This window comes from Thamnophis sirtalis, unplaced genomic scaffold (genome assembly GCF_051295495.1).
Source record: "Thamnophis sirtalis isolate CommonGarterSnake01/CBP01778 unplaced genomic scaffold, rThaSir2_p1.2 scaffold_3, whole genome shotgun sequence".
NCBI lineage: Eukaryota > Metazoa > Chordata > Lepidosauria > Squamata > Natricidae > Thamnophis > Thamnophis sirtalis.
Window position 1 is genome coordinate 50,680,561 of NW_028261383.1, and position 24,496 is coordinate 50,705,056.

Here is a 24,496-nt window from a genome sequence, read left to right on the forward strand (position 1 = left end):
GCTGTAATTATACTATGTGTCCTGGATAACCTATTGTTCTCTCGAATAGAATAGAACAGAACAGAACAGGGTAGAATGGAATGGAGTGGAATGGAATAGAATAGAATAGAATAGAATAGAATAGAATAGAATAGAATTTTCCAGAATCAGAGTCTGAAATTAAGCCACGCTCTCAATTAGGGTAGGGTAGGGTAGTAAATGGACCAATTTTACTAAAGAATTTCTGAAAATGATTTAACCTGAATCATCTTGTAGACTGATCTCTGCTATAACCTTGTCCTTTTCCTATTCAAAATATTTTCTTTAGGAAGAGTAAAAGGTAGTCTTTTTGTAGCAAAAAGTAGCAATTATGTCCTAAAGGAGGTTCGAGGTTCGAGGTTCATTTTATTTATATGCCGCCCTATTCCCAGTGGGACTCAGGGCGGCGCACAAACCCAAAGGAGGGGAAGGGAATCACAAAAAACTACAACAAAAATACAGGGCATTTAAAACAACCAACAGCCACATGATTCAAGAGGGGAAGGGAACTCATCGACCCCAGGCCTGCCGACGCAGCCAGGTTTTAACGGCTTTTTGGAAGGCCTGGAGAGAGGTGAGGGTCCGAATCTCTGCGGGGAGCTTGTTCCAAAGGGCCGGAGCTGCCACAGAGAACTTAGACAAACAGATAAGTGTTTCCAATTATATAGAGCATCCTATGAAATGGAGTATCAGCATTAGTCAATCAGCCTGACATTCACCAGCCTCAATTCAACTTGTTAATAATCTTAAATTTCATTATGATTAATCTAAAAGAAGGGTTAACAGAGGAATGGGATTAAAATATAATGTTTCCATACAACCACAACCCAGAAAGATATCATATTTTTCTATATTACTTTATAACTTTATTTTCTATATTCTGGACAGAGCAGCCTACCATAATGTCAGTGTTTTTAGGTTAATGTCAAGACTATTAGAAAACAAGTGTCTAGGCAAAAAGTTCACATACATTTTGACATATATAAGTAAATGCTTAAAAGGAGTGATAGGGAAGGAGAATATGATTTAATGTTTCAAATATTTGGAGAAGTGTGAGATCTATTGGATAGCTATGTTCCAATTTGCACATTACTCAGAGTTCAGATAATTTTCTATGGGGATTTTTTAAAAAATGGGTTTTTTTCTAGCACCATTAATAGAAATTGTATCCTTGTAGATATGATTACTTGTAACCTACTTAGAGATCCCTCCTTAAAAACTGTCTTCACTATGATGTCTCCTAATTGATTGGAAACTTAAATCCTTCAATTTGTTTTAAATGTAGCAATATAATTTGTTTCATCACTACCAAGAGAATCAGGTAACACAACTACCTTATTAGCAAAGTTCTTCAACATGTTATTTGTCACTAAGGCCCAGAACTTTTTATTTTTTTTATTTTTAGATAAAGTCTAAGACGTCTGAGAGATATAAGATTAGATGAGTTGCCTTAGGGACATTTAAAACTATGTATACATATCAGTGATGGGTTTCCATTTTTTTTTTACTACTGGTTCGCTCGTGCACGCACACACACTCACATGCGCAGAAGCATCTGGGTGGGTGGGCGGAGCCTCCCACCACCGGCATTACTGGTTCGCCCAATCCTGGCCGAACCGGGACAACCCACCTCTGATAGTTATGTATCATTGGGGGGGGGGGTGTTCCCTCCCTATTTCCAAAAAACCTTTAGCCACAAGAACAAAACTAGCTATAACTCAATTTTTTTTTGAACTTGAACTTCATGTCTAAATTTTATTTCCAGGTATTTTACTTTATTTTCCACTGAGAAGATGCATAGATTACACTATTTTTAGATGCATTTAAATGCCTATGGAGTTTCTCAGGCATCCAGGTCATGGTTGTCCCAAAGGTGCTTTTCAAGAGGCAACTGGATTTTCTGGTTTTTCTTTGAAAATATTTTGCTTCTTGGATGAGCAGTGAAACTTCTTCAAAGAAAAAACCAGAAAGTCCAGTTGCCTCTTGAAAAAGCATCTTTGGAGTAGATGCATTTAAGTAATGCAATATTTTATTTCTCCCATTTTTTTAAATAACTCCTCTATCCTGAGCTCTATGGGATTGAGAGGGCACTTTTAGGATTAGCATGATATTTGTTTGCATAGATTTAAAGATCTGTGCTAGGAGTCTTGGAACTTCTGCCAAACATTGCATTAGGAAGTCATATATGTTTCTCGCAGAGCTGTTTTTCTAGAAAGGGGCCTATTTTGACCTGTAATTCATTCTCAAGTTTCAAAAGCAGTTTGAATATCTTGCAAAAACGAAGAAAAACCATTCTCAGCCTGGATACTAAAATTTAACAGTGAAGTTAATAGGGTAACATAGGTCCAGTCTTTCTCTTTCAATTTAATGTACCAATGAGATTCTTAGGATTAAATACAGAGACACAATGTTTTTTGCTTCTGAAAAAATCAATGCTGAATGGCTTTCTTCTAAATTTCCCTTCTGGAAAGTTATCACGCCAAATCAAGGCCACAAAAGGTTATGGAATCTTTTGGAGTATGTCAAATTTCTTGCATGTTTACTGTTAAAAAAAATTAAGAAGAAAATAGAAGTATAATGAACAAAGGTCATAGGAAATTCTAGAGATGGAGATAATCTGTTAAAATTAAGAAATTCTCCCTTTGAATCTGCCTGTTTTCTTCCTCTGACTTTTGACAGTCGCTATAGCAACAAAAACAGAGAAAATGAAGAACTCATGAAAATACCAGTATGACAAGTCCAATTTGCAGCCAGCTAAGCAGTGTAACAAAAATCTGTGTCATATCTAATGACAATCTATGCCACAAGTAACTGATTATGCTGACAGGGATGCATGCTTATTGTTAGCATCATTTTTCTTCTATTGACAACACTGGAAGAACAGTACTGATAGTTTGTGGCTTAGGAATGGTGAGCAACCCTGAATTCCATAGTTAATAGTTAATAGTTTCGTCCCCCCCCCCACTTTCTCTAAAGTTTTAGACTGTCAAGAATGACTTGAACTTTCACCTATATTCCATTTTGCTCGAAGCTTGATAAAGAATGGGGGGGGCTGTGGATTGGAATGCAAGGGTGGGGGCGAATGGCCTTCAAGCATCATTGGTTCTCATGAGACATTGCTCCCCCCTCAAGGACACCCAGAGAAGATGCCACAGCGTTATCGGCTGGTTCCTAAAACAAAATGAACAGAAGTAATTGGTGGATGTAATGGACTGTGTGTGGGACCAATGAGGAAAGGGGAAATGAACTATTCATGCGTTTGCGCAGGAAGCCCAGAGTTGGTTTCGCTTCTTCTGTGACAATGTGGATTTATTCAGTAAAAATTATACTCTTGGTAAAATCATGTCCCAGGAGAATTTTTTTTCCTTGATTCGTCAGCTGGACAGCTGAGACAGACTTGTGTAGGAATTGGACCAGTGATGGGTTCTGGCTGCTGCTACTGCTGGTTCGCTCAGGGACACGCTGCAAATGTGCTTGGTGCACACTATGTGTGCATGCACAGTACTAAAAAAACAAGATGGCGCCACCTATGGCGCCACCAAGAGAACTGGTTCAGGGGCAGTGGCAGGCCAGGTTACTACCCATTCAGCCAAACCAGTCCGAACAGGTAGGAACCCACCTCTGAACTGGAGTGTCCGTGGAGAAAATTTAAGAAAGCTTCATAAACAGATTAGGTTGTGTCCATAGAAAAATATTCCATGAATTTATTTCTCAGTATCTTGTTCTGCATTATTTTTCTCATACAATAATTCAGGTGATACAAAGCTGTTCTGTTTCTAGGTTCTGGATGGAGCCAGGCTACATCCTCTTAAGCAGCAGATTTGCAACTGGGGGGACCTCTTGGGTCTAGTACTGATGCTAGCCCAGACCCTCAGCACAATAAATCCTTTGGTTAGCTTTGATTTGCCTCTACCTGATGGAGAACACTTGGCTTCACTGATTCATTGTCAGTCTTAAACCTGAACTAACGTCATACACAAGTCAGCCCATGAGGAGGTAGAATATTGTGGCTGATTTATAATGTAGTAATACAAGTAGTGATTGGAAACCACATTGCAGTCCATATTTTATTGCCTGCCTTTTGAGCTCAAATCAAAGTATATGCAGCTTTAAATGGCTTGTCCAACTGACTGATAGAATTGCCTAATGTTAGGTCTTAGATTATTAGGTATTATTGTTGGGTTCCCCCACCTTATTTTCAACTTTTCATACATTTTTCTTGGTTGTTGTTTATGCTATGGGTTGCTACATTACAGGATTTGTAAGCCACGTAGGATCATTTGATTGGTTTGACCCAAAAGTAGCAGAACAAACAAACTTTTTTTCATTACCATGAGTTCCTATATATGCACAGGTTAAGACAACATATGAAGAAGTTGGTTAGATCCTTTTGAACTTCAGGTTGGAGAGTGCTTTTTAGAATTCCACAGATAGCCAGGGAAACAAACATACATTGATCCAGAGTTCTTACTCTAGGCACAATGGAAGCAAGCTCAAATTACCATATTATAGGGATGAGATCTGTTCTTTGATACTGGGAAAGGTCAAGAGAAAAATAGATGGATTCAGGTATAGCAGTGATGGGCACCCTAAAGGAATACCTAAAGAGCCAGGATGGTTACAGATCATCTAGGTGGTTGGTAAAAGCTTAATGGCACATAATGGGCAATAATGAACTAATATAATAAGGGCTAGCTCCTTGGAGGTAAGGGGATAAGAATCCCAAAGGTGACCTAGAACAGCCTTGCTTTAACTTCAGAGTGGTCCTAATTCTACAGTTATTAGGGTTTGGGTGAGGAAAGAACCATATAAGAATCGATGGATGGAGGGATAATCTAACATGAATACTTATGGCACTGTGGATTGATTTTATACATGTCTTATTGTTTTAGAATTGTCTGTTATCTCAAATTGATTGAGTAGGTAGATAACTGCAACTAAATAAAAGAAGCATCTTTGGGTTCTGCCCACAGATACATTTGATAATGTACAGATCGCCTTTTTTCTATGGTGGAGTATTATTGAATAGATTTTCCCTGAAATCAGCATTCATGCCACAGTTTAAGAGCAGGTTCAAACTTCTATGCCTTCTAATACCACTTATTTAACTGTTGCTGTTATTTTCACATAATAAGTCAGCCAGAGCCTTTAAAGGAGTAGGCAACATATAGATTTTCTAAGGGTTATTGCAGCCATGGTAGAGTTTTGTTTTTGCTCCTTATTTCTGTTAATAATCATTTTCATAAATTGCTGTGAACTACCTGGATCCATAAATCCCTAAACAGAGTGGGTGGCATACAAATCATTTTTTTAAAATGTCAATTTATATTCAAGTTGTAAAGCTCTATAAGCAAGTTCCAGTGAATTCATTGCTCCTTAGTTCTGGGTAGACATGCATATTATAAAATTATTAGCAGATGATCGAATGATAATGTGCATTCAGGGAAAACAGCATTAACAAGAAACCTCAGTGTTCAAAGAGCAGGCTTCAATCTCTCTAGATTTCATTTCAGTCTTTGGAATTGCTGGGTATTCTTTGATGTAGTAGAATTTGACAAAAAAAAAATTCTTAGAGTACATATATCCAAAATTGGATATTTTTTTTGAATTAAAACAAAACCACCCAAATTGGTTACATTATTAATTGCACATAGCAATTTTATGTTGGATTCTTTTGCCAAAAAAATAAAGCTGACCATATGTTGATATATTAGAAAACCTTCCATGCAGTTTGCACAGCTGATTGTAGACTGATGCTATAGCACTGATTCTGGGGAACAAGCCTCTAGTTATGCCGCATAAGCGCCTTGGCACATGTGCGTGGTTAATCCTTGATGTACATTCAATGCACATCTTCCTCCTTTCATCAACATCGCAACATAATGGAAACATGAATCACAGGATGCAGAGGCTTTCAGAGATACTTTAAATTCCCTCCAGGAGTCTCAGAAATGTTTCAAAGCCATTATGCCTACAGAGGCTGCTAACCTGATAAAACATAAACCACGGAATCTCATATAGTCTCCCATTAAAAGCTAAGAGACAAAATCTTTGGTTCCATAAGAAATATATACATTCAGATAAACCAGAAGGTATAAATTCAACCTATTCACTTAATACAGTTTAAGACCTCCAGAGGACACATTCACATTCAGAGCAAGATATGTGTTTCCTGATGCAGTTCTAAGTTACATAAATGACAGGAAGAAAATTAATAAAGCCTTATTTTTGAGATAGATTGCTTCCCTATGTTTTTAAAACTAAACACTTCAGACTTTATAAATGTCACATGAAAAGATATAAGAACAAAAGCTATGGCTACAGCTCATGCTTTGTCCCCCAAAAAGGACCACTATCCAAATCACATTTGGTCCCATGTGACTTCTGTATATAATTGGGGATTTTGGTTGTAGAAACATACACATACACACACACACACCCCTCTCTAGCTCCGTTCTTAAAAAAATGTTTACCAGTGTCCCTTTTGTGGGAAAATAAGCACATTTCCAAACGAAGCTTAGAGTAGATGCCTTTTCCATTTTAATTTCTCAGAAAGCTTATGAGACCCAAGCAAAGCAATGGTATTACTAGGAAAAACACAGTTTAATTTTTTGTGAATAAGCTTCCCAAATTATTTTAACAAACTATTACAACAGGGTTGTTGTAATGGAGAAAATAGGAGTAAGGAGTATTTGATATGTTCGCTGCCTTGAAGTTATTTATAAAAATAATAAAGGTAGGATTAAAACAATCTAAAAAATAAAAATAAATCCCTGCTCTACATTAAAAAAAACACTTTTGAAACTGGGATTTTTCAAAGCTGTTGATTCTCAGCCATGAAGTTTGGGAGGATATTGTGGGAAGAATTCAGTCTTGAAACATAATACTAGTCTTTGAAATATCACTTCAGGCTTTTAGGTACATATTTGTAGTTGCCAAATATATTCTCAGGGATGGAGCCTAATATATACATACATTGCATTTCACTTTTTGTGGCCTAAAGTAGTCCTTGGTTAATGACATTATTTGGACTGGAATTTCCATCACTCAATGATGCGGTAATAAAACATAACATTACATGAGTGCATTGCTTAGCGATGGAAATCCTGGCAATCCCCATTGCTATAATGAAGCAAGGATTGTGGATTACCTAGTCACAACCACAGGCAGTGAGGATGCCAACAGAGAGATGCAAGTCCCAAGTGGCTTGCAAGCCAGCCAGCAGGGAGGTAAGTGGCTTCTTCCAGGTGTGGGAGGATAGACAAGAGGCTAAGCAACACCAGAGCCAGATTTTGGAAAGAAATCTTAGAGCCACAGCATGGCAAAAAGTTCCAGTGTCCTGTCCTAAGCCAAGCACATGCAAAGATGCATAGGGGTGATTTTGTTGTCTTTGCTAAACAGGGCTTGCAAACTAACACACTTGCAGTACAGAGTATATACTGCAATATAGAGACTAGTTTCTCCCCAAAGTTCAGAATATTTGGCTTATAAGAGTTCTAGATCAAAGCAGCATATAGGAGAGTAGTCAGGGAGAATTTGATGGTCAAAGCATATATCAGATTAGTTGGTTGGTGAAGGTTCAAAGTCAGGATTGCAAAGTCCAGAAGTCAAGGCCCATGGAGTGGAATTTAAATGGCAGTCGTTGTCAATAGACAGCTTGAGCATGCTACTCTGTTTTAATAGAAGCAGCTTGGTGTACTTCATTTAGTGAAGCAAGACTCCTTCCATGCTAGCAGTCTTACAGAGCACCTTTGCGCTACACTGTATGCAGTCCACTGAGATCTTATATTGGAAGGGGCAATAACTCGATGCCCTCATTGTCAGAGAAAGGTGCGGTGGTTCAGTGGCTTAAACAATGTCAGATAAAGTCTGTTCTCCAGTGGTTCAAGGCCTACCAACACATGAAGCATGAGTTCTTGTCGCTTTCCTCAGTTCCTACCAATCTTGCTATCAATGTTTTGACTAATGAACCCAACCAAACAAGCACGGTCGAGATGATCGAATCTCTGAATGCAAAACTTTGTTGAGTTAACATCATTTTTGCACTGATGAAGATAAAACCAGATCTAGCTAATTCCAACACAAATCCACATAATTATAATATAAGATTCTCCCTCCCCCAATTATTGCAGGTCAATTGTCCAATTGCATCTCATTATTTTGTTATGAGAAAAAGTATTTCGCTTTGGCAAACACTTGCCAAAGTGTCCTTGGCTCTCATGGGTTGTCTTCTTGATGTCAGGAGCCTACAATCCATCTCACCCTTCCCTCCCCCTGGTTTGTTGGCAAGCTGAGAAGCAATAATGGCTGCAACAGCAAAAGTGTGATTCAAATCTTGACACTAGCAATTTGAAAGCATTTAAATGCAAGTAGATAAAGAGGTACCACTTCAGTGGGAAGATAACAGTGTTCTATGTTCACTGCACACTCTACGCTTAAGTGCGATATCATGCTGGCCACATGATCATGGAAACACCAGAAGAACAGAAAGCTCTGGCTCAATTACTTAGAAATGGAGATGTGCACTGCTCCATAAAGTCCGCTACAAGTAGTAGAGTAAAACTCACAGGGATTGTTTTAATTTTTATCTTCAGAGAGCAACTGCATCTGGTTTTGCTCGGCTGGTTTTCCCCACCTCCTCTATCTACTCAAACAGCAGTCTATCTGGCAGTGCTGGAGCTGATTGCCCATTGTCTGTCAGCACTTCTAGAGCTCACTCTGGAACTGGCTGTTTTGTCCCCAAATCTGAAGCCATGTAAATGCAAGAACCACAGAGCCAGGGCTGGGTTAATGAGTCCAACAGAAAGAAAGAAAGCGGAGATAACAAAGGTCAGTTGAGGGAAGTGGGAAAGCAGGAGGATAATCATAAATGTGTGTGGCTCTAATTTTTATAACATGATCATAGGTGCACTGCAACACTTATAAGTTCAAAGACTGATTACAAATCCATTTTTTTAGCATTGTCATAACTTTAAACACTCTCTGAATGAACAGACTTTTAGTAAGGAATAAAATATACTTAGCAGATCAGCTATACTAGTTGTGGGAAATAAACAAATAAAAATGACTCTCAGAAAGTAAGCAATAAATAAATAAGTCCAATTAGCACATTATTTTAATAAAAGTATGACAAATAGTTAAAGCACTTTAGTAATATTACTCATCTCTGTGAAGATGCCTAATTAAACCCAATGAAATATAAATATGAAAGTGCACTTTCAGGATTTGGCTGATTAAAAGAGGTTCAATAATGATGAAAGCTTTGGATTCATGTGCTTTTTGTCAAGTTTTCATTTGCGCAGCCTGAATAAACTAATCTTCTAAACAACATAAAACAGTCATACGTGTTTATTGAAATTCTCAACATAATTGACAGATATTATCATACAGGGTCATTCTTCTTTATATTAAGAGCTAAATCAAGTCAAAACAAACTGAGGATATTATACAGTCATGCATAAATATATACATATGTATAATTATTACAGTTCAGGAAGTGCGGGAACAGTCAACCACTTGTTATGATCACAAATGAGTAATCAAAATGAGTAAGCAAATTAAAAATAATCTACATATCACGAATATTCTTAATTTATATTCTTTTTTAAACTTGATTTTCCATCTCCTATTTCTAAGTCCAATCTGGATTTTGGAGATGGATCATGGGGCAATTCTTCTTCTGTAAAGTTATTTAAAGTTAAATTCTGGGACTTCCTTGGATTAAACAGAAAATCTCTAATTCAAAAGGTCTGATTTCAGAGAGATAAGTGCAATACTGGATCCCTCACTTCCATCTTATCATTTACCTTTTCCTTGGCTGTTTAGAAGTTGGATTTTGCAATAGCAAAAAAAAAATAATCACTTTAAAACATGACTTTACTAACATTCTGCCATGACTCAAAATCAAGGAAAATGTCTATCTACTTTAATAGCAATATCCTTAGACTTATATACTACTTTATATTGATTTACATCCCTTTCTAAGTGGTTTTACAGAGTCAGCATATTGCCCCCAACAATTTGGGCCCTCATTTTACCCACCTCAGAAAGATGGAAGGCTGAGTCAACCTTGAGCCTGGTGGGATTTGAACTGCCAAATTCCAGGCAGCCAGTAGTCAGCAGAAGTGGTCTGCAGTACTGCACTCTAACCACTGCAACCAAGCCTCTTTAAATATCTACACAAAACATGAATAAAATATTTGGCTCTGTACTCTCTACTAATTTTCATTGGCTGTGGTTTCTTTGAACTTTTTGGCTTTGGACATCTCCAATAAAGCACTAAGCATTCCTATGCACCTGTCTATATCAATATGCATTATATTAGGAATGCAAGAGTTCACAGAAAATTAATACAATTTTTGGACAACAATCTCAGGTTGATCATATACATTTCTTCCATCTCATTGTCTCTGAGAAAGAATTGCATTTGTCAGAGACAATGAATTCTACAAATAGGATTAAAAAAAGAATAATTCTACTTCTATTGCAAGACTAGAGGATTTTTTTGTTAAAAGAATAAAAAATATGACATACTATGTTGTCCCTCGTATTGTATTCAATATTACTGTACCGAAAGAAATGGATTCTATTAGCACAGAAGATCTGCTCAAATATGTAAACAAAAGGATGTGTCACACTCTGTGAGATTTCCTCCCAAATTTGGAACCAGTACAAAAATGAAGGCCTAGAATATTTTATTTCTAAATTCAAACCAGACATTAAAAGTGGTAATCATACACTATACATATTTTAACATATCTCATGGAGACCAATGTCCTCAATGATGTCTGAGGGAAACTGGCCACATAAGAGGGATCGGGAGTGAGAAGGGTGGGCCAGGGAGCTGCTAATTTCCACTTTTAAGAGCTGTAGCTAATCATGTCCTCTACTGTAAAGGAGGATGCTTCTGGTTTTTAATCCTACTCCATCCTCACATAGATCCCATGTACAGATAGTCCATAGCAACAGAAATTTGGGAGCTCAATTGTGGTTGTAAGTCGAGGACTACCTGTAGTGAAAATCTCAGCTTATTTCCATTTCCATTACTCAAAAAAACAAAACCTCTACTGGCATGGACAATACATCAAACGTAGCAGAGCATCAAGTCCATAAGAATACACAACTAGTACTAAAATTAAGATATGTTCAACACTAATTTAAAAACCTAATTTAAAAGATGGCTATTTTTTTTTTCAAAACCAAGAAAGGTAATTGGTTTCACCCACCTTCCGAGGTGGGTGAAATGTGGACCCAGACTGTGGAGGCGATATGCTGACTCTGTAAAACCGCTTAGAGAGGGCTGAAAGCCCTATCAAGCGGTATATTGCTATTGCTATTGCTAAGAAAGAACAATAGGTCCTTTGATGGGAAAGATTCAGGACAACCTTTCCCCACAGGCCTAACAAGTGGGCCTTTGCTAGCAGAGGCGACTTTGAAGGGCCTTTCCTGCCTTTTTAATAACTGGACAGGCTTGTAATACCAGCTTTGCCCAGTATACACTTTCCCGTGCTTCACATGATTTAATATAAGATCTGATAAAGTGATGTGACAGGATTTGATGTGATTTAGTGTAATACAATAGATATGAAGGAAGAAATTTCTTGCGTAGACAAAAATAAAGAAGGCATTTTCGGCTTCCTGGCTGAAAAGAACCTAATTCTGCACCTAATAACATGAAAACAAGTGTTCTGCACCTGCAAAGCTATAGTAATCATTCCAAGTGAAGATGACAACCGCTCCTCTATCATTCTCTTGCAGCGTGAGAAATGAGACGTGAGGGTGCTCTTCCGTGTGAGGACATCAGTGAAAAATTGCCAGGTGGGAGGCTTTATCAAAGGGACAGAGATCCCAATTTTTCTGCTTTAAGATCCGCGGTTTGATTTCTTGGGCATCCCAAAACTAGTGACAGCTCATGGGTAACCACCCTTGTCTGTTAACAGCTGCATTCACATTTTGTCCGTGTGTTTGCCTTTACTTTGTGGTTCCCCCCCTCCCCGCCCCACATTTTCATTAAATGCAAAATCGTGCCTGTCATTTTAGGATTACAAAAGTCGCTGCTTGAATTTGCTTACCCATCTGTGAAATAAATACATGGTTGTGCTAGGAATATTAAAGATTTCCAGGAATGGTTTATTTTACATTGAGTCTTTTGAACCCTGGCTCTGTATTGATAAGGGCCAGTGGTGAAATTCAATTTTTTTTGGGTGTGTGGGCGTGGCCTGGTAGGCATGGCAGGGGAAGGATACTGCAAAATCTCCATTGCCACCCCACTCTGGGGCCAGCCAGTGGTGGCATTTGCCAGTTCTCCAAACTACTCAAACTTTCCGCTATCAGTTCTCCAGAACCTGTCAGAATCTGCTGGATTTCACCCCTGACAAGGGCACATGGGAAAGTGACATTAAAAATGTAGGTATCTTCCGTGGTAGTCATTGTTTTCTAGACTGCAGCAGTGGTGGGTTATGGCCGGTACTTCCGATACAGGTGTACCGGTGCCTGCTGGGAGCACCAAGTACTGTTCCAGTATGGTGTTTCGGAAGGCCCACCCACCCACTGTCCTTACCTGTATTTGGCCCAACCGGGCCATTTGTGCACGCGCACAGAGCATACGGCACCAAAACAATTGAAAGCAAAGTTACGAAAAACTGGTAGGGCATTTTTTGGATCATTTGTGTAAATAATGGCCATGATAATGGTGATTAAACAAAAAAAATGAGTTTTAAAAAACAGTAGCGAAAGGCTGGAAGAGACACTTTTAAATCTGCCAAGTTTGGCTTACATTCAGAGAACTCCTTGCTGACCTCTGCAGATGAATATTAGGCTATTTTGGATTGAGCATATGTGCTATGTGGGCTGTGAAGGCACCTTTCAGAGGAGGGGGACAATTTAATCTGCATATGCTCTCCACATTATATACAACTGTGGGCCAGATACAGCATCTTGTGCATGTGCCTTTTTGAACGACTAAAGCTAAAATGTCCTCAGAGGCTGCTTCTTGTAAGAGTGAAATAATGTCATTAATCCTCCGCAAACATTCCCATGTTCGTTATCCATTCTGCCTGCCAACATCTAAGCATTAAACCTTTTTGACAGGTACAGCATTCGATTGCTTGGGCGCCATATGAATGCATCTCCTGTGATTTTGCATAACGTTATTTCTGTTCTAGTTGGCAAGGATGAACTTTTTGTCACAGGCTCTGCACATAACATTCTGCCCTTCATGGCCTTCTGATTTTAGCACCATCAGGCACAGCACCCCAAGCAAATTTTGCATTCCATCTCTTTCCTCCGAGACAAGCTGTTCCTCTTCTGGAGGTTTGACATGGCAATCTTTTCCAAAGCGTGGGAGGGGGATGGTGGTGGTGGATGAAACATACATTTCAGCTGCTCAGCTCTTAACAGAATCTGCTTTCATTCACCCATACCTCATCTTAGCAGATGTTTAAACATGGGTAAATTAAACAAAAGGAGAAAAAAGACTTTTGACTCCTAAGCCATTTTCTCCAATTGTGTTATGGTTTGCTTGAGTTGAATGCCCATTTGTAAAAACCCACCTTGAAATTATAAGGCAGTTTTTCCACCAAGGAATCCTGGAACTTCCTGTATAAATGCTATGTATTCACAAAGAGTTTTGTTTTTCACTTCTGCTTGTATTGCACCTGAACAAGATGTTAAGTATCCAAATTTTTATTATTAGATGTTACTTATTCAATTATTTTTACCCCACCTTTATTCCTTTATAAATAATTCAAGGTCACAAACAGACATAAAACTTGTTCCTCCTATTATTTTACCCACAACAACAACCCTGTGAGGTGGATTGGCCTGACAAAGAGAAACTGGTTCAAAATCACCCTGGCTTTCATACCTAAAGATGGTCTCTAGAACTCAGGATTTCCTGGATTCTAGTCTGATGCCTTAAGCACTAGGCCGGGGGGGGGGGGTCAATGCCCAGGAGCTGGATCCAGCCAGTGGTGGGTTCCAGATTCCATTCCAACTGGTACAGTTGGAACGGGCCCAGCAGCATCCATATGGATGCATGCAGCATGCACGCAGATGCGCACAGTGTGCACATGCATCTTAGGGCCCCCATGAGCCTATGTGAGGCTCCAGCTGCTCAGCGGAGTGTCGTGCAGGTGCTGTATGCATCGTGCATGTGCGCAGAAGTGCCAAAGACTTAAAAGACTGATAAGGAGATTAGGTGGACAGGTGGGCCCTTCGGAGCACCATACCAGAATGGTATCCGATGCTCCGGGCAGGCTCTGGTACACCCGTACTGGGGCGGACCGCCTGCAACCCATCCAGCCCACGACGTGCTTAGCTCTAGCCCATTGGACTGCCCTATAATCAGCAAAGGACCAGCCCATGATGCCTCTGTCCTCGTCCCCCAAGGTTAAACACAACCCTGATGAAATCAAGTTTGATAACCCTGCACTAGACTGAAATGGTCTATAAATACATCCATGGGACTGTGCAAAACTTCAAGGGAATATTCTGCTTCAGGGAAGATATCTGGATAAGTGAAGCTTTTTTCTTGGAGATGTTTCATAAAACAATGTGGCCCACTTGCTTCTATGAGCTGACACTGAAGGAGAAGATTAAGCAGAATGAAGTGGTTCCAAACTGGATAGTTTGGGCAATGCGAAGATCCCTGTAATGTGTATCAAAACCATCATCCTAGAGTCCCTATGGTGTGTGATGGTCTGTTCTGAAGGTCTGCCAGACAGATTAGTTTCAACACACAATGAAACCCATATCATGGGCCAAAAATGCCCAAACTGGAAGCATTTCTCCTGTAGCACAGAGACTTAAGGGGATCAATTTTGCTTATTGAAACAAGTCACCTTTTCACTTGAACAAAGACAATAGCCTCATCTCTACCCCTGGGTTGTGGCCCACCAGCAGCCAGCAGATCTGGCATCAGAGTCAGACAATGAGGAGGTTGGGGAGGAACATGGGCCAGTCCTAGAGGCTGGCGAAGACTCAGATGAGGGCTCTGCATTGGAGGCAGAGATGAGGCCGAGGCTGCTTGGCAGTGATCAGGTGCCTACTGAGTTAGAAAGCAGTGAGGCAGAGGAACAACCATAGTCTGGTCCCAGTGTGCACAGGCTGCCAGAAAAAAAGAACAAGTCAGAAATCAGGGTCAACTTGGGAGTAAGGTCACAGGTGGAAGGTGATTGGCCCCTCCCATAGAAATAAAAGAGTCAAAGGATAGTGGGCTTTTGGCAGGAAACAATTTTTCATTCGGTCGTTAGATTCATTTCAGGAGTGTGAAAATTTGTGTGTGAATCTTAGAGACTATGTGTCCAGTCTTTCCTTGCACAGCACCTCATTTGGACAATATTTACATGGCAGCCTTCCAAGATAGATAAGGTCTGTAGTCATAATTACTCCTTTGAAAGACTGTCAGGCTTGTTGAACATGAATGAGAGGAATTCACATTCGTTTAATAAATTGGGTTTTGTCAGGACCAGGACTCAGCTTTGTGCTTTTTGAGGAAGCCTAGGTCAGTACACCCTGGAATCTTTTTGGTGCAATTATTCCTGTGCATCCATTTTGTAAACATACAAATAAAACACCGCCGCACCGAACCTATTCTTATTTGGACATACGAGAATCATCTGATCAGTGGGACAATCAGAAGTTTGGCATTACTAGTTGTTGAACTTGCACTTACCTGGATAAGAAGCTTCAACTGGTCAAAAATGATTGAGATGTGGCAGAAGATAAATCCCATGAATCACTGAATGTCCAAACATTTCAGAACGCTTTAAAATGCATCAGAAACTCCCAATTTAATTAGAAGATGACAACTTCAATTTGGAAAACTATTCTGAAGAGGTGATTCAATGGGAGGTTTGGGGATTCAAATCATTCATTTGAAGCTTCACAAAACTATTCCTACCCTAACCGTACGCATGTTAATCAGAGAAGTAAAAATGCAGAACAGACAGCAAGGAAAGTACCAGGAGAAAAAGAGGCTATTTTTAAAGTGCTGAGGTGGGTAAAATAAGAGTGATAGAAAGGGCTTGTTTGTTTGTTTTTAATTTTTATTTTTTAATTTTCAAAACAGACACAACACAAAGAATCCTCCTTTTTTACATACTGTAGAAAGCATATCAGTTGGTTACAAAAGACTTTCATGCATCTGTTCCACAGTCATCAACCATAATTCATATTAACTCAAGTATTTTAAATCAGATATTTATACATGTTACCATCATCATACCTCCATTTTCATTTGACTATAATTGTTTAAACATCCTTCATCATAAAATATATCAAGATTTAAAACATAACCACATACTGGCATTTCATTTGCTATTTCTAATATCCTCCAATAACACTTGAATCCTAATGGCCTATTCTGGCTAAAAATCCATAATATTTAGTAACAAAAATTTCTAATCCTCCTTTCCAAATCACTGTTTACAATTTACATCCACTTTCCTTATGTTGTACCCATGTGCGCGCGCACACACACACACACACACACACACACACACACACACACATATACACACACACACACACACACACACACACACATATATATACACACACACACACACACACACACACACACACACACACACACACACACACACACACACACACATATATATATATATATATATATATATATATATATATATATATATATATATATATTTAAAGTCACAACCCCTGGTATGCCCAAATATGGGAGGAAGGTCACACTTCCACTCTCTGTCTTCGGCTCGTCACAAGAGACCATCCAGACAGAAACCCAATATTTTTTACTGTTGCCTTTTTATTACATTTGTTATATTTATGCTGATAAATAAATAAATAAAGGGAGACTAGTATAGATCTATTTCAAGCTATGTGGCTAGCTGATGAGAGCTAAATAGCTTGAAATAGATCTATACTAGTCTCCCTTTATTTATTTATTTATCAGCATAAATATAACAAATATATATATATGTATATATATGTGTGTGTGTGTATGTATGTATGTATGTATGTATATATATATATATATATATATATATATATATATATATATATATATATATATATATATATATATATATATATATATATATATATATATATATATATATATATATATATATATATATGTTTTCTGAGGTTTTCGCGGGTGTTAGTATGTAGGTCTCTAGTTGTTCGGGTTTTCTCCCGCGTAGAATTGGAGATGTCTTGGCTACTCCTGGAAACACCAAACCTGAAGTAGTCAGCAGCAGCCTGAAGATGACGAATGTGACTTCGTCGAAACGTCGCCAAGACATCTCCAATTCTACGCGGGAGAAAACCCGAACAACTAGAGACCTACATATATATATGTAGACATATATATATATATATATGTTTTATCAGCATAAATATAACAAATGTAACAAAAAAGGCAACAGTAAAAAATATTGGGTTTCTGTCTGGATGGTCTCTTGTGACGAGCCTAATGACAGAGAGTGGAAGTGTGACCTTCCTCCCATACTTGGGCATACCAGGGGTTGTGACTTTAAGTATATACCTCCCACCCTGGCTGGCTGATAAGGAGTCGTTCTCTGTAGCTCATATGGTTAACTCCCTGCCTGGGAGGCAATAGAGCACAGGTTCGATTCCCAAACTTGGGTATGGCTAGCTGATGAGAGCTAAATAGCTTGAAATAGATCTATACTAGTCTCCCTTTATTTATTTATCAGCATAAATATAACAAACAAATATATATATAACCAAAAAAATTCTAATCTTCCTTTCGTAGGTACCATTCAAATATTCATATCCAATTATTACTTATCATTGCAACACATATGTATATATTATTAACATTATCAATTATTTATTTAACTATATCTATTGTCACTAAATTTCACTAAATTTAACTAGTTTAAAATTATACCCTTTCATCTATCAACCTGTATCTTTCCAGTAGCAAAACAATCTCATGTCTTCTGCCATTTGTGGTATCAGTCCTCTAATCATATTTTTAATCAAATTTGTATGGACTCCTCTTTGCAACTCATTGCTTATTAAGTCTCTCATGTTATTTCTATGCCCTTCTTCTGTTTCCTTAATCAGTTTATCTTTAATTGTCAGTGGTATTTTCAACAATGTTGCTAACAATTTTTCTCTCTTTAAATCCATAAATTCTTTTATTTTTTCTTCTTCTGGATCTTGCCATCTGGGGTAGAGTTCCCCTCTATTTAATTCCTCTTTCCATATTCTACTCTTTCCATTTTCAGACACAAACCAATCACCATAGATATCAGCGGATTTAATTTCTTTGTAGTCATTTTTTATTCGGTTTTTAGGACTCTAACCTCCACTTTTTCCACTTGATAAACATCTCCAACTTCTTCATTATATTTTACTGGATGCTCTAGATTTTCCAACTTCTTCTCCGTCCTCTCAAATGTGTTTGATAATTTCTGAATTTCTAACAATATATTTTGCAAACTTAAAGTTTCTTTCTGCTGTTGAGATTGTGCCATTATCTCAAGCTGACAAACACTGCTGCTGTGGCTTGGAAGGTTTTTACAAGATTAAGCATAAATTCACAATAAGGTTTTATTTTCACTTTTCTCTGGTTAAAGATATACTTCAAAAGAACATCTGTATGCTTTTCTTTTTATTGCTTTCTATAAACAAAACAGTGAGACCTTGAAGTGCCAAGCCAGAATAATCAGTAAGGAGAGTAAAAGTGTTTTGTTTCCAATACACGTACCTCCATCCTCCGAGTAGCAGTGTCATCTTCCCCTCTGTTGTTGCAATTTTATTTGTTGCTTTTTGTATCTTTTTTATTCCAAGTTTTAAAAAAAGTCAAATTCTTGAATGAAATAGAGAAGAAAAAGGGAAAAACACATGCAGTAATGAAGGAGAATTTTAATCCATAAGTTGCAAAAAATAATAATAAAAAAGAAGAAAACGTAACCCATTCAATTTAAAAAACTTGTATACATTCCATCCATGAAAATAACATTTAAACAGTAAAATAACCCACTGTCCAAAACCATTCAAAGATTAATTATGCCGCTTATTTCTTCTGTTCTCAAATTTAAATTAAAGTTTTATAGGCAGTCTCTTTTAAAATGTAAAAATTCCTCACCAGCTGAAAACACTTTATCTTTCCATATCCTTCCATTTTGGAGCCACCCCGATTTCATCAGCCTTGTGGCTGGACTTTTTGTCACCGGCTTGAAGAACTTCTCTTGGATCGATCAGGGACTTTGCAATGTCACTGAGATCAGCAAGACATTTTCTTCCTGTTCACCATCTCTGCGGGACAGTTTAGGTCCGATTGGACCACCCAGTGGCAAAAGTATCAGCTGTGGTCTCGGAGCATCGCAACCGCACGTCCGTATTGTCGCGACATTGGCTACTCCTCCAGAAAGGGCTTGTTTGTTTAGTTAACTAACTAATCCTTCATTTTGTTTTAATGCTGCCTTTCTGTCAAAGGCTTAAGCCATGTGAATTTGTTTTCCCTTTCTTCCTCCACTTCACTGGACTTTCTTACTCAAAGACTGACAATATGAGAGAGAAAATATTCTTTGATCTGGATCTATTGTAAACAAGGACGTGCAATGCAAGGACAGAGAACTGATAGATATATAGGCCCAACTGATAGATTCAGTAAGCGATTGAGAAGTTTTCAAGACAAAGTGGTGATCCTAATAATGGAAGATATGAGTCCCTGACTTGCAATTCCGAAGAAGGTCAACAAATCTCTTTCTGTTCAAGTTCTGTTTTATCAGTGCATGAAGAGATATTGTTTCAAGGGAGCAATTGTCTCTTTGGACACTGCATTGGACCATTGCCATATTCTTAAAGGCATATCTATGCTTTGAGTGAAAGGACTTTTTGCCTCACTCTGCTTCCAGTCTCATGAAATTGTATCCTAAGGACCCCGCAGGCTGTTGAAATTGTACCATAATGAAAGGACTCCAAATGCAAAACTGCTGCAATATCCCATGAATTATTTTGATGGTTATTGGAGATTTGTCACCCTGAGAAAAACCTAGCTATTTACAGAGTTTACAGAAAAACAGAGTTGGAAGGGACTTCAGAGATCTTGTAGTGCAGGCACCTGCTCAGGAAGGAGACCCTACATCATTTCTGACAGATGGCAGTCCAATCTCTTCTTGAAAACTTCAAGTGAGGAAGCACCCACAACTTCCGAAGGCAACCTTTTCCATTGGCTGATTGTTCTCACTATCAGAAAATTTATCCTTATTTCTAGATTGACTTTCCCCTTGATAGGTTTCCATCCATTATTCTTTGTCTGGTCTTCAGGCACTTTGGAAAATAGGTTGACCCCCCCCCTCTTCTCTGTGGCAGCCCCCAAGTATTGGAACACTGGTCTCTCCTGGTCCTTCTCTTCACTAGACTAGCCATGCCCAGTTCCTGTACTGTTCTTCATATGTTTTAGCCTCCAGTCCCTTAATCATCTTTGTTGCTCTTCTCTGCACTCTTTCTTTTTTATAGTGTGGTGACCAAAACTGGATGCAGGTATGGTCTTACTAAGGCTTTAGTCTCCTTAGATCTTGTGCTGTATTGATAAAAAAGTCAAATATTTGGGTGCTAGAGCTAATATGAATTGTATGTTGTTTCAAAATAATTGTTTTAAGGTATAGAATGAAGTTTGAAAAGATATGATGACATGGGGAAAATTGCAACTTTAATTCTTTGGAAGAATTTATGTAATTAAGATGAACGTTTTAACTAGGATGTTATTTTTATTTCAGATAATATATTGATGTGGAGTTGGGTACAAATGATGCTCATATTGTTACTAAGTTGTATAAACCCTTAGTATTGAAAGTGGAAACAGAAGATGAATACATTAAAGATCACATGATAAAACAGGGCAAAAATGCTTGGATAAATATACAGTTGGATCAAAGGAAGAGTATGCGGAAGAAAGGGCTAAAATTTACATTGAATTATAACCTTAAAGATGGACAGTCTTTAAAGTAAATTCCAGTCATTTTCCAGATGGAGTCCTGAAAATAGCTTAGAGTTATGATATCATGAGTCTAAAATCTAGGTCAAGAATACACTACACAAAACCAGATATTCAACACACACACAAAATGTAAATTGGTAGTCCCAGATTCTTCTGCATTTTCATTTAAAAAAAAGTTTTAGAGGAATAAATTGTTTGAGAAAGGAAAGAGAATCATTATATCCAACAAAATATTTTTCCACTCTTCCCATGCACATGTCAATTCTCTTTCTGTAAATACAAAAACCACGACAAACGAGATACAAATGCCAAAAGAAGTGGGGAAAGAAGCATCCCATAAGACTGTAACGGCATATAATAGAACATGTATTATTAGTTGAAATGCCATACCTAAATTTTAAATTCATCTCATATTGATGAAGAACATCCGAGGCATTGGGCTATGGTCTTTTGGACTCAACTCTTATCCCTAAATTGCTTCCAGAAATCTGAGACATGGAGTTGATTATGAAATTGTTGCCTAGTGAGACTGCCAAACAGTAGAGAATTAAGCAGTAATCCCAAACTCACTGACTAGAATCATACATCATCCTTTCGGTGGTATTAAATTTATTTAATAGAACAGTGCTTTCTGTAATTCCTCTTCAAAACACTTCCCCCATTATAGTTATAGACCATGGGAGTGTTATGTCTAAAAATACAAAGCAAAAGAACTATATAAAGCACTTACGTTATCCAAGAAAAGACAAATGGGCTGACATTCGATTTTCTTCTTGAAATTGTTTCCCTTGTATTCATTATTGCAAAATAAAGGATGATTCTATGGAATTTCAAGATCTGCTAGGGGGAAAAGTTTGCTATTGTGCCAAGTATCTCAATTAAAGACTTGCTGTCTGCATGAAATGATCAGTTGCCCAGGTCTATTCTTATCTTCCTCTATTACAGATGTTGAAGCAGCCTGACAGACAGTGAAAAGGCCAGCAGCAGAAAATCTAAAAGCAGATACAATGAATCATGGCTTAGAATGCATGGAGAGCCTTCATTGTAGAAAGTGAGTGAGAAGAAAATTAAGATTTTCTCAGTGACCACATGATCTGTGGACATTTACTCAAGGGAGTTGTTTTGCATAGTGCAGGTGCTGTATAGTCTATGAGAATTGTGGAAGAGCTCTTTGAGTCCTTATTAGTTAACTGCAAAGTCTCCAAGTATTTCTTTAAATATATGGTTGCTTATATCTACCAAAAGATTCATGAAGATCAGGAGTTGGTTTATTGAATCCATCTGTTTGGACTCAAGCTTTCCTCCCCTAGGTTTTTGTTTTTATGTCTGGAGTTGTGCATCATTTCTTTGAGGACATTGTTGCTATTTATGCACTGTAATTTGTATTTATTTTGTATTCTAAAATGCTATTATTATATCCTAAATTGTTGGGAGTTCTACAATGATTGTCCAAATGCTTTGGACTATTGCTTCTGTTTTAGTTAACTAAGTTAACCAATGTCTGTGCTGCCTGAAAAAGACAGATGCTGTATCTGGAGATAGCAGTCTGTTATATTTAAAGTAGGGGTCACTGTTGTGGCCCAGCAGGAGCCATTGGAGCTGCAAACAGACTCTGACAGCGAGGGGCCTTATGAGTCGGCTCTGGAAGAGGTGGAGGACCCTGGACAGGGTTCCGACTCTGAGCAGGGTGCAGAGAGGCTGGTTGGCCACCAGGAGGCACCTGGGGCATGGAGCAGCGGTGAGAGCCAAAGGGAGTGTGCTCATGATGTCAGGCCTTGGAGTAGTGACGAGGAGACAAGGGAGGTGGTCCTGGATGCCAGGCAATGTCGGGCAGATCGACGGACAAAACAGCTACACAGTTTCAAAAGATAATTGGACTCAGCTGGTTGTAATTATGCTCCTCTCAAGATTGTATTTAAGGAGGGACTCAGGGAGGAGTCTGATTTGCAGGATTCAACCATTCATAACGCTGGAGAAGCTGTTATCTGCCTATGTCGAAGTCTGAGTTGCTGCCAAGGTTCTTATCTGTTTGTTTATGCTTGGGCTTTCAGCCACCGAAGTTTATGTTTCCTGTTAATTAAAGTGCTATGAGCCAAGGTGGCACAGTGGTTAAATGCAGCACTGCAGGCTACTGCTAGATCAGCAGGTCAGCGGTTCAAATCTCACCGGCTCAGGGTTGACTCAGCCTTCCATCCTTCCGAGGTGGGTAAAATGAGGACCCAGGTTGTTGGGGGCAATATGCTGACTCTCTGTAAACCGCTTAGAGAGGCCTGAAAGGCCTATGAAGCGGTATATAAGTCTACTGCTATTGCTATTGCTATTGCTATGAAATTCCAGTAAAGCTTGTCTCGGCATTTGTTACTGGATGGAGGAGGGGGGTCAGAACAGGTCACCAACCTTTCGTACCTCAGCGACCACTAAATTCATAATTTTAAATCCTGTGGATCACTAATATGATCTGCCTAATGACCGGCTGGCTGGGTGTGGCTAGATGATCATGTGACTGGGTGGGCATTGCCAACTCAATGTCACTCACATCAAGAGGTGCCTCATCAGCCTCTACTTACCCTTTCCCTCCCAGCCATTCCTCCCCTCCCCACCCAGGTTCTTTAAGACCCCAACAGGAAGCAGTTGTTGGAGCTAACCAGCCTCCATGAGAAAGAGTTGGCAAAACAGTTCAAATTGGATCTGACCAAGAAGGAAGCTCAGTAGAAGCACCTCACTGAGGACTATGAGCATAGGCTTTTCAAGCAGTGGAAAAACCTGTGGGAGTGCAAGGCCAGGCACTGGCACCTGGAGACTTAGCAGGCAGAGATGGTCAGCCAGTTCCAGGCCATGATGCAGTCCCACTGGAACAAGGTCCTCTGGCTCTTTGTCACCCACAGAAATTCCTTCCAGCCTTTGCCCAAAGCCCTGCACCAGGAGGCTGAAGAAGACCCCAAGTTGAAATTTCTGCCCCCCTCCAAGCCACACAAAAAGACTCCAAAGGGGAAGACTCTCTGCAGCAACACAAACATTTATTGCATGTATCCGTCCCAGGGGCTGTAGTTTGAGGACCCCTGATTTAGTGCAATATAAAAATGCAAATAATTTTTCTGCAGACCACCAACATTTTCTTGCAGACCACCAATGGTCCACGGACCTCCAGTTGGTGACCGCTGATTTAGAGTCTCCAGCCAAAAACTAGAGAAAGCACTACAGAGTCCCTAAAAATGAAAATGTTGAGTTAATGCCATGTAGCTTTAATTCTATTGGTTTTTGTTCATGGGAAAGTGTTGTAGCCCAGCAGGAGCTGTTGGAGCTGCTGACAGACTCCGATAGCGAGGGACCCTATGAGTCAGCTCTGGAAGATGTGGAGGACCCTGGACAGGGTTCAGATTCTGAGCAGGGACCAGAGAGGCTGGTTGGCCACTAGGAGGCGCCTGAGGCATGGAGCAGCGGTGAAAGTCAAAGGGAGTTTGTCGCTGACATCAGGCACTGGAGCAGTGGGGAGGAGCAAAGAGAGTTGGCCCCTGA